The sequence below is a fragment of the Rutidosis leptorrhynchoides genome, chromosome 2, assembly GCF_046630445.1.
Source record: "Rutidosis leptorrhynchoides isolate AG116_Rl617_1_P2 chromosome 2, CSIRO_AGI_Rlap_v1, whole genome shotgun sequence".
In the NCBI taxonomy this organism is placed as follows: Eukaryota; Viridiplantae; Streptophyta; class Magnoliopsida; order Asterales; family Asteraceae; genus Rutidosis; species Rutidosis leptorrhynchoides.
Window position 1 is genome coordinate 544004810 of NC_092334.1, and position 10630 is coordinate 544015439.

The 10630-nt window shown below is 35.5% G+C and overlaps 1 non-coding gene across 1 annotated transcript; it reads right to left on the minus strand.

The window, feature by feature from the left end:
• Positions 1-542: 542 nt before the first annotated feature.
• On the minus strand, positions 543-649 carry LOC139895273 (small nucleolar RNA R71). The gene has a single exon (XR_011775732.1). It is a non-coding gene; the product is annotated as a small nucleolar RNA R71 (small nucleolar RNA).
• Between the last annotated feature and the right edge of the window lie 9981 nt (positions 650-10630).

Consider the following 10630-nt stretch of genomic DNA (forward strand, 5'->3'; position numbering starts at 1 on the left):
AAATTTCCGATAATCCATTTTTTGAACCCGACTTCACAATTGAGAACCCGGAGGATATTCAAGGACAATTCCAAGATCCTGAACTACTAATCATTCCTCCTGAACCACAAACCGTTAAATCATAATCTTCTAGTGATTCGAATTTAAAAATTTCAATTATGGAAATGACATAAGCTCAAAGTATGGATGACCAAATGAGAGCCACACGCACGGGCCAAGGTCACGCCATTATTAAGCCAGATGTTAATACGCCAGATTTTTAAATCAAAGGACAAATCCTACACATGGTCACTAATCAATGCCAATTCGGTGGTACAGCAAAAGAAGACCCAAACGAATATCTTCAAACTTTTAATAGGATTTGTAATCTATTTAAAATTCGAGAAGTTGAGGATGAAACTATTTATCTTATGTTGTTCCCCTGGACTTTAAAGGGAGAAGCCAAAGATTGGTTAGAATCGTTACCTGAAGGAGTGATTGATACATGGGATGTTTTAGTTGAGAAATTTCTTAAAAGATTCTTTTCGGCATCTAAAGCCGTGAGACTTCAAGGAGAAATTGTTACATTCGCACAAAAGCCAAATGAAACATTATATGAGGCGTGGACAAGATTCGGAAAGTTGTTGAGAGGATGTCCTCAGCACGGTTTAGACACTTATCAAATAGTACAAATATTCTACCAAGGTGTTGACATTTCCACACGAAAAGACATCGACACAGCAGCTGGTGGTTCCATTATGAAGAAAACCGCAACCGAAGCTCACAAAATCATTGATAACACAGCCTCCCACTCACATGAGTGGCACCAAGAAAAAGATATCTTTCGTTCATCTAAAGCGGCTAGAGTCGATTCTAGCCATGACTTTGATTCCGTTTCCGCAAAAATAGATGCTTTCGAGAGACGAATGGAAAAGATGACTAAAGATATTCACGCAATACGAATCAGTTGTGAGCAATGCGGTGGACCACACTTAACAAAAGATTGTCACATTGTGCAAACGATGGAACAACGAGAGAATGTTTCCTACATGAACCAAAGGCCAAGAAATAATTATCAAAATAATTATCAACCGCCAAGGCCAAACTTCAATCGAAATCAAAACATTCTTTACAATCCAAATGGACCCAACAATAACTCGTACAACCAACAAGGTCCGAATAACCAACCAACTCAAAACAACACTTTCAATCAACAAAGACCTAGCTTGTATAAACCACCACAACAAACCGAAGAGAAAAAGTCAAATCTAAAAGAAATGGTACAAAAGCTAGTTGAATCTCAAACACAATTTATTACAACTCAAACCCAAACGAATAAGAGGTTTGATCAGTCATTTAGAACTCAACAAGCTTCCATTTTGAATCTAGAAAAACACGTAGGTACTCTTGCTAGCATGATGAGTGAGAGGGAACAAGGAAAGCTACCGAGTAATACTGAAGTAAATCCTCGGAATGAGAACATTAACATGGTGTCAACAAATTCTAAAAAACCAGCACCAGAAGATGGGAAGGTTTTAGATGTGAGTAACGATGAAGAAGTTACACCACCACCACCACCCGAGTATGTAAAGCCAGTGGTGGCACCATACAGACCACCCATCCTGTTTCCAAGAAAAGGAGTTGAGTATGAGCAAGTGATAGGTAATAAAGTTTGTGATACCTTTGGAAAGAAGAATAAGAAAGTGCAAGAAACAAAAACTGTAGAAGTAAACCCGGTGAAGACAGTTCCACCAAAACTTTCACCAAGGTTGGGTGATCCGGGTGAATTTATTGTTCCTTGTCTACTTAGTGATTGTGTCATGTATAATGCACTAGCAGATTTAGGTGCAAGTATGAGTGTTATGCCTCTTTCATTATATAAGAGATTAGGAGTATGTGAGTTAAGTCCAACGAAAATGAGTGTTCGACTCCTTGATCAAACCATTAAGCACCCAGTTGGAATTGCTGACAACCTACTCGTTCAAGTGGGTAATTTAACCTTTCTAGTCGAATTTATTGTCATTGACATAGAAGAGGACTCAAACATTCCTCTAATTTTAGGTCGACCATTCTTAACGTCCACCGGGGCGTTATTTGATTTAAGAAAGAGTAGAATGACACTTAGTGATGGTGACAAATCGGTCACCTTTGTGATTCGAAAGTCTAAATCTCCACCAACCAAAACCGTTGAACCAATAAAGACGATTGGTAAAAACCATATTATTTTACCAACTCCAGCGGTAGTGCTTAACAATAATAAAACGCCTAAGTGTGGGGGAGATGAAGTAACACCTAATGATGACCTGATAACAAAGAACTCCGTTGTTGATATGAAATTAAATGATCTCGTTATTAACAGTTCAATGAAGAAACTTATCAAACGGATTCGCGATGCTAGAACCAAGGGGAACTTTAAGTTATGTAACTTGTTAGTATCCAATCTATCACCTAAAGAAAAGGCAAAACTAGTTGAATTTGTGGATATTACATAGGAATCCGACCAATGGCTTAAAGCAAAAGTCACAGATATGCAAGTTGATTATCCAAAAGAAATTGACAATGAAGTTAATCATAATTTCGACACCAAAGCTACCTAAGTGTGGGAAGATTCAAATGTTCTAAAAAGAAATAATGTTGTCTAGAGTTAGTTGTTCTGTTCTCGTGTAGTTCCGAGAATGGAATCCGATTGGTCTTTTCCACTAGCAGACACTAAAGAACTAGATTTCTCCCCCATTCTGAATTTTTGTTTTGTAGGTTTTGTATAAAATTAATATGCATTTTTAAATTTAAGTTATGTGTGAATTTAAAAACAAAATTTGCTTTATTTCATTAAGTTTAAAAAATGATTTCTAAAATTCTTCGTAAGTTAAAGACTAGGTCATGGAACCGAAATTGCTTTACCCGAGGGCGGGGCGAAAAATTTTGTTTTCATTATTTTAATATTATTGATCTAAAGTATGCCAAAAATATTATATGAACGTGGGGTTATATACCAAACTTCAAAAATATGTATATATATGTTTGTATTTTATGTAATATACAAAAAAGGGTAAAACAACGCACTTTCAAAGACTAGCATTAAGTTAAGCAAAAGCTATTAATTTTGATGACAAGACGCAAAATATCAAATGTGATATAAAACAATATGTTTGCAAACTCGGTATTTTTAATCATTTTTCTACGCTAATCACCCTCATGAATTTAAATTTTTACTGATTTCTTGCAAATGAGGGCATTGCAAGATCTTAAGTGTGGGAAGGGATTAAATTCTTTCGGGTTTTAAACATTTGACTTATACACTTGGTTTAGTAGCCACCGTTAAATTTTACTAGTAAAGCAGTAGTTGTATTAGAATCTAGTGCTCTCTGATAATAAAGAACAGCCCTAGTCTTATATACTGACTACCCACTTCTAGTAAAAATTTTAAAAAAAATTTCAACTAAATGAACTCAAAATCATGTTTATACATATTTATGAACGATAAAACTAGGTGATAATACCGAAATTATTGTTACCTCGGAGAGAACATAAATCGAGAAACAACCCAAAACGTTTGAATTCATTTAAAATGGAATAAAGGAGAATAAAAAGGCAAAGAAACGAATAAATAAAAGCTAAGTGTGGGAAGAATTTACCAAGTTCTTTAAAACATATATCACATATTTTTGTACAAGATTATAAAAGGTACTTTTGCTTTGGACTAAATTAATCAGCTTTACCCAATTTACTATAATATATTTGAAAGAAAGGTGGATTTGTATGATGAATCAATTCCATCATTAAAAGGAAGTAAAGTCTTTCGAAAAAGACACGCGCTTCTTAATTTAGGTCAGGAAGTTGTCGTCCAGACCAGCTGTAGGTTGACGAAAAATCTAGAAAAGTCATCTCTAAAATCAGCAGGAAATCCACGGACCTCAGCATCAAACAGGGTCGCCAAGTGGTCAGACTTATCATAACCATGAGAGGATCTGTCTCGTAAAATGGGGAGGGCGCCGTGCAAATTAGCTTGATAAGACTAATGAATCAGACCCCCAGAAAGGATAATCTCCTTAAAGAATGAAAATCAGTTTTTAAGCCTGATATTACTCAATCGTTGAGATTTACCTTAAAGATTGAGAATTACAAAGTCATGGAATTCGATGATACCTAAACTCGAGCTTGAACGAGAAAATATTTTGATCAAATTAAAACCGATTTGTTTTCTGAAAAACCTATTTTCAATGCGTTCATTACCATTGAACGTAAAATTTTAAGAATTCACCAAAATTCATTAGATCACCTGAACCAAATCGGGTGTCAACCGTAAGAATGGTGGTTGCATAGCATGGTCGAATACAGGACCTTATGCCAGACCGAAAAAATTTTAAGGTGATCTTTACTATTTCTCCTACAAAGGATAGTAATTGCATCCGACACGTTGTGGACCATGAATATCTGTATGTCATTAGACATTGCCCTAACAGTTGCTTGTTCAACGCTTTCCTTTACAACAGAACGGTAGTTTACCGAAAGGTAATATACGGAGCAAGTATACTGGACGTGTGCTTTCCTAATACAAGGTTAGCAAGTGGGTGACACAAAACCGCAAGTTTTGAGCTAAAATTTTAAAATATGAAACCCACAAAACCCACAAAAACATTTTGCAAACACCGGTGAAGGGTTATTCCGGAAAACTTATGTAACGACCCGGCTTTTTCGACTTGCTTTTGTGCTTTGTGTTTTCGCGAAACTGCGTATTTGTGCGTACTGAGCTATATTATACTCTGGGAACTACCTACATGTTGATTTCTTTCATTTATATGTTAAAACATGCCTTTAAGTACGTAGGTTACTTAACTTGAACCCGGGAAGCTTTTATGACCGTTAGTGTCACTTGACGTTTTTAACGAACTGCGTACTGTGTACACGTTTAACTTTTGTTAATCGGAATATTATCACTATGAAATATTAATTATTATTTTATAATAATAATTACTTGGGTCTTTGGATGCTTAATTACGCGTAGTAATTTACTTATGCTTACTAGTTAGTCTTGTTGGACTTTCTACCTTATTGGACCTTAGCCCACCCTACACTAGTTAATGGACTATTTAATTAGCCCAATTATTAATAGCTAGTGACCCATTAATAATTAAGACAAATGCCAATTTATTAGAGGAAACATGCTAGCATTTGTGTCAAGTATTATCCCTAATGTTGCATGGGATCCTAACATAAGCACCTACTTTAGACAACCATTAACCATAAAGCAAAAAGTTGTCCCCCTTGTTCCCCCCATGTTCCCACGTTTTTGACACCACCACCACCTCCTCACCATCTATAAATACAAGTCTTATTCCATCCATTTTACACTTGCTCTCATTTGCATTTCACACACACTTACTCTCTTATTTTCTCTCTAGTCTTTCTCACTCTAAAACTTGTAAGTTTTTGATTTTTCTTCTTCTTCCCTTCTTAATCACGTGTTCATCATCATCATTTAAAGGATCAAGCTCTTTATCTTTGATCTTGATTACATCTTGTAGATTCAAACATGAATCCTTCAAGAACATAGAAGATTCAAGCTTTCTAGCTTTGTGTAACACCCGTTTTTCAGTTACGAGTTATTTCGAACGACATTCGAAATACGAGGCATGTAAGCGGATATTTGGATCCCAAATAAAGTTGGAGTTGATGTTCTAAAACCTTACCATTGGATAGTAAATCTCATTACGTTTTCAACGATATTTGATTCATCAAAAACGGAGCTACGGTTTGAAAGTTTCGACCAAAAAAAGTTCAGTTTCAGACTCAGTTCAGTGGGACTCCATCCAGATTCGTGTGACCATTTTCCGCATTTATGACATTTTTCAAGGTGTCGTGCTCTTCTTTTTGTTGCGGATTTTGATTTTCCTTTACCGAAATATATATTATTATGATTATTTCTGAGTTCTTTTCTTACTCCGTCCATTTTGCCTCTTATGAATGATACTAGTTCACTCGGAAGTGTATCATTATTACGTTTAGTAATCATAGCATGTAGCATTAAACCATGGTTCAGATCAAAGGAATTCTTCATCTCGTAAAACCTAAAAAAATAAAAAATTCAGAATGGGGGGAGAGGACTAGTTCTTTAGGGTCTGCTAGTAGAAAAGACCAATCGGATTCCATTCTCGGAAACTACATGAAAACAGAATATCTAAAATTAAAAAGCATAAGAATTATCTTTAAAACTTTTGAATCTCCTCACACTTAGTTAGCTGTGGTATTGAAATTGAGATTTACTTCATCGTTAACTTCCATCGGACCATCAATATAGTGTTTAACTCTGTGACCATTAACTTTAAATTCAATCCCGTTTGAATTTATCAATTCTATTGTTCCGTACGGGAAAATTCTTTTGACTATAAATGGTCCAGACCATCTAGATTTCAATTTTCCAAGAAATAATCTGAATCTTGAATTGAAGAGAAGAACTCTGTCTCCTTCTTTAAATTCTTTTGATCTTCGGATTCTTTTATCATGCCATCTCTTCGTTCTTTCCTTATAGATTAACGAATTTTGATATGCGTCATTTCTTAATTCTTCTAATTCGTTTAGTTGATTTAACCGTAGGTGTCCAACTTCATGCAAATCAAAATTACATGTCTTCAAAGCCCAAAATGCTTTGTGCTCAATTTCTACTGGAAGGTGACATGCTTTTCCATAAACAAGTTTAAAAGGTGTGGTGCCAATTGGAGTTTTGTAGGCTGTTCTAAAAGCCCAGAGTGCATCCTCCAATTTTGTGGACCATTCCTTCGGATTTGCTCCTACAGTTTTCTCTAGAATACGTTTTAATGCTCGGTTGGTATTTTCAACTTGTTCACTTGTTTGTGGATGATAAGCGGTTGAGATTTTATGAGTTACTCCATATCTTTTGAGAACTTTCTCAAGTTGATTATTACAAAAATGAGTACCCCGATCACTTATTAAAGCTTTCGGTGTTCCAAACCTTGCAAAAAGACGTTTTAAGAAGTTGACTACAGCTTGTGCATCGTTAGTTAGGAGAGCTTGCGCTTCCGCCCATTTAGATACATAATCAATGGCAACGAGAATGTAGAGATTATTATGAGATTTTGGAAACGGACCCATAAAGTCAATACCCCAAATGTCGAAAACTTCACATACTTGAATGACATTTTGTGGCATTTCATCACGTTGAATTATTTTTCCGGCCCTTTGACATGCATCACAGGATTTACAAAGAAGGTGTGCATCTTTGAAAATTGAAGGCCAGTAGAATCTAGCTTCGTAGACCTTTCTACCAGTTTGTTGAGGCCCATAATGCCCTCCTGTTGGTCCTGTGTGACAATGGTTTAAGATTTGTATAGCTTCATTCCCAAATACACATCAGCGTATTATTCCATCGGGACAACTTTTAAACAGATGTGGATCTTCCCAGAAATAGTGTTTTATATCACTAAAGAATTTCTTTCGTTTTTGGTACGACAATCCTTTTTCAAGGAATCCACTTACTAAGTAGTTTGCATAGTCTGCAAACCATGGAATTTCACTAGAATTGATTTTCAAAAGGTATTCATCAGGAAAGTTATCTTGTATGGCTGATTCATTTAGAACTTCTAATTCAGGATTTTCAAGACGAGAAAGATGATCAGCGGCGAGATTTTCTGCTCCTTTTTTATCTCGAATTTCAATATCGAATTCTTGTAAGAGTAAGATCCAACGGATTAATCGTGGTTTGGCATCTTGTTTTGAAAATAAATATTTAAGGGCTGAATGATCAGTATAGACCACCGTTTTAGCTAGAACGAGATATGAATGAAATTTGTCAAAAGCAAAGACAATAGCAAGGAGTTCTTTTTCAGTAGTTGTATAATTCGTCTATGCTCCTTGTAATGTCTTACTTGCATAGTATATAGGTTTGAATCGTTTGTCAATTCTTTGACCTAAAACGGCTCCCATTGCAAAATCACTTGCATCGCACATAAGTTCGAATGGTAACTTCCAGTTTGGAGTTATCATGATCGGTGCATTAGTAAGTTGCTCTTTAAGAATATTAAAAGATTTGATACATTCATCCGAAAAGATGAATGGAGCATCTTTTTCAAGGAGTTTATTCATAGGAGTGGCAATTTTAGAAAAATCTTTTATGAAACGTCGGTAAAAACCGGCATGTCCTAGAAAACTCCTAACTCCTCTAACATTGGTGGGATGTGGAAGTTTAGCGATTACATCTACTTTAGCTTTATCCACTTCAATTCCTTTACTTGAAATTTTATGACCAAGAACGATGCCTTCTTTAAGCATGAAATGGCATTTCTCCCAATTAAGTACTAGATTTGATTTCTCGCATCTAATAAGCATTCGTTCAAGATTAATTAGACATATTTCAAAAGTATCACCGAAGACTGAAAAGTCATCCATGAAAACTTCCATGCATTCTTCTATCATGTAGTGAAAAATTGCCATCATGCACCTTTGAAAGGTTGCAGGGGCGTTGCAAAGTCCAAATGGCATGCGTTTGTAAGCAAAAGTACCATAAGGGCATGTGAAAGTGGTTTTCTCTTGGTCCTCGGGTGCGATAGGAATTTGAAAGTATCCAGAGAAACCATCAAGAAAACAGTAGAAACTATTTCCGGCTAACCTTTCTATCATTTGATCAATGAAAGGTAATGGAAAGTGATCTTTTCTTGTGGCATCATTTAATTTTCTATAGTCAATACAAACACGCCATCCTATTACAGTCCTAGTAGGAATAAGCTCATCATCATCATTTGTGATGACAGTGATGCCACCCTTCTTTGGTACACATTGAACTGGGCTTACCCATGGACTATCAGAAATTAGATAAATTAAACCTGCATCTAGCAGTTTAATTATTTCTTTCTTAACAACATCTTGCATATTAGGATTTAGTCTTCGTTGGCGTTGCACATATGTTTTATGATTTTCTTCCATAAGGATTTTATGTGTGCAATACGAAGGACTTATACCTTTAATATCATGAATTTTCCATGCAATTGCTGATTTATGAGCTTTTAGCACAGAAATGAGTTGAGATTTTTCATTTTCAGTAAGAGAAGACGATATTATTACAGGTAATTCAGATTTACCATGTAAATAAGAGTATTCCAAATGGTTTGGAAGTGGCTTTAACTCTAATGCCGGTGGTTCTTCTATCGATGATTTGTATCGATATCTGTCTTCCTCTTTTAATACTTGGATTTCTTCTGTTGTTGGTTCATATCCATTAGCCATAAGTGTAGCTAACATTTCAGCTTCATCAATTGGTTCATCTCCTTCTCCTAAAGAACATTCTCCTGTTCCTTGTAATTCAAGAAATTCTCGTAACAATTCTGCATGTGGATCTATAGTTTGAACATAATAACATGTATCATCTGTAGATTGCGGTTGTTGCATTGCTTTATTAACAGAAAAGGTAACACTCTCATCCTCTATACTTAGGGTCAATTTCTTACCAAACACGTCTATTATTGCTTTAGCCGCGTTTAAGAATGGTCTTCCTAATATAAGAGGAAATCGAGAATCTTCTTCCATGTCTAGAATAACAAAGTCTACTGGGAATACTAGATTACCAACTTTAACTAGCATGTTTTCCATTATCCCTCTAGGATATTTTACTGATCGATCGGCTAGTTGTATACTTATTCGTGTTGGTTTTAAATCTCCAAGGTCTAATTTAGCGTATAATGAATACGGCATTAAATTTATACTAGCTCCTAAGTCTGCCAATGCTTCTATTGAACTAAGACTACCCAGAAAACATGGAATTGTGAAACTTCCTGGATCTGATAGTTTTTCTGGTATCTTATTCAACAACACTGCAGAACAATTAGCATTCATTGTGACAGCAGAGAGTTCTTCCATTTTCCTTCTATTTGTGATTAGATCTTTCAGAAATTTAGCATATCTTTTCATTCCTGAAATTACATCAATGAAAGGAAGATTGACATTTATCTGTTTAAACATATCCAAGAATTTGGATTGCTCGGCTTCAAGTCTTTCTTTTCTCAATTTACTCGGGTATGGAAGTGGTGGTTGATATGGTTTAACATAAGGTTTTGCCTTAATTGTGTTATCTTCATCAACCTTGTCAACTACCGGTTCAGTTTCCTACTCTTTTTCAGGTTGTGGTGCCTGTGAAGTAGGAATAGAGATATATGAAATTATTGGCATTTCAGGTGGTTTAAGTGTAATACCACTTCTTGTGGTAATAGCTTTAGTTGTTTCATTCCGGGGGTTAGCATTTGTATCGCTAGGTAAACTTCCCGGTTTTCTTTCACCTATCAACCTTGCTAGGTTGCTTACTTCTTGTTCTAAATTTTGAATCGAAGCTTGTTGATTTCTAAATGCTTGAGCATTTTGTTCATTGGTTTATTTTTGAGATGTGAAAAACTGAGTTTGAGATTCAACTAGGTTCGACATCATGTCTTCTAAATTTGGCTTTTTATCATCGGTTTGTGGTTGTTTGATATAACCAGGTCTTTGCTGATTGCTAGGACCTTGTTGGTTATTGTATGGAATATTTCGGTTATAATTCTGATTTTGATTGTAATTTGGTCTTGGCGGTTGATAATTATTCTGATAATTATTTCCAGGCCTTTGGTTCATGTATGAAACATTCTCTCTTTGTTCCATTGTTTGTTCAATA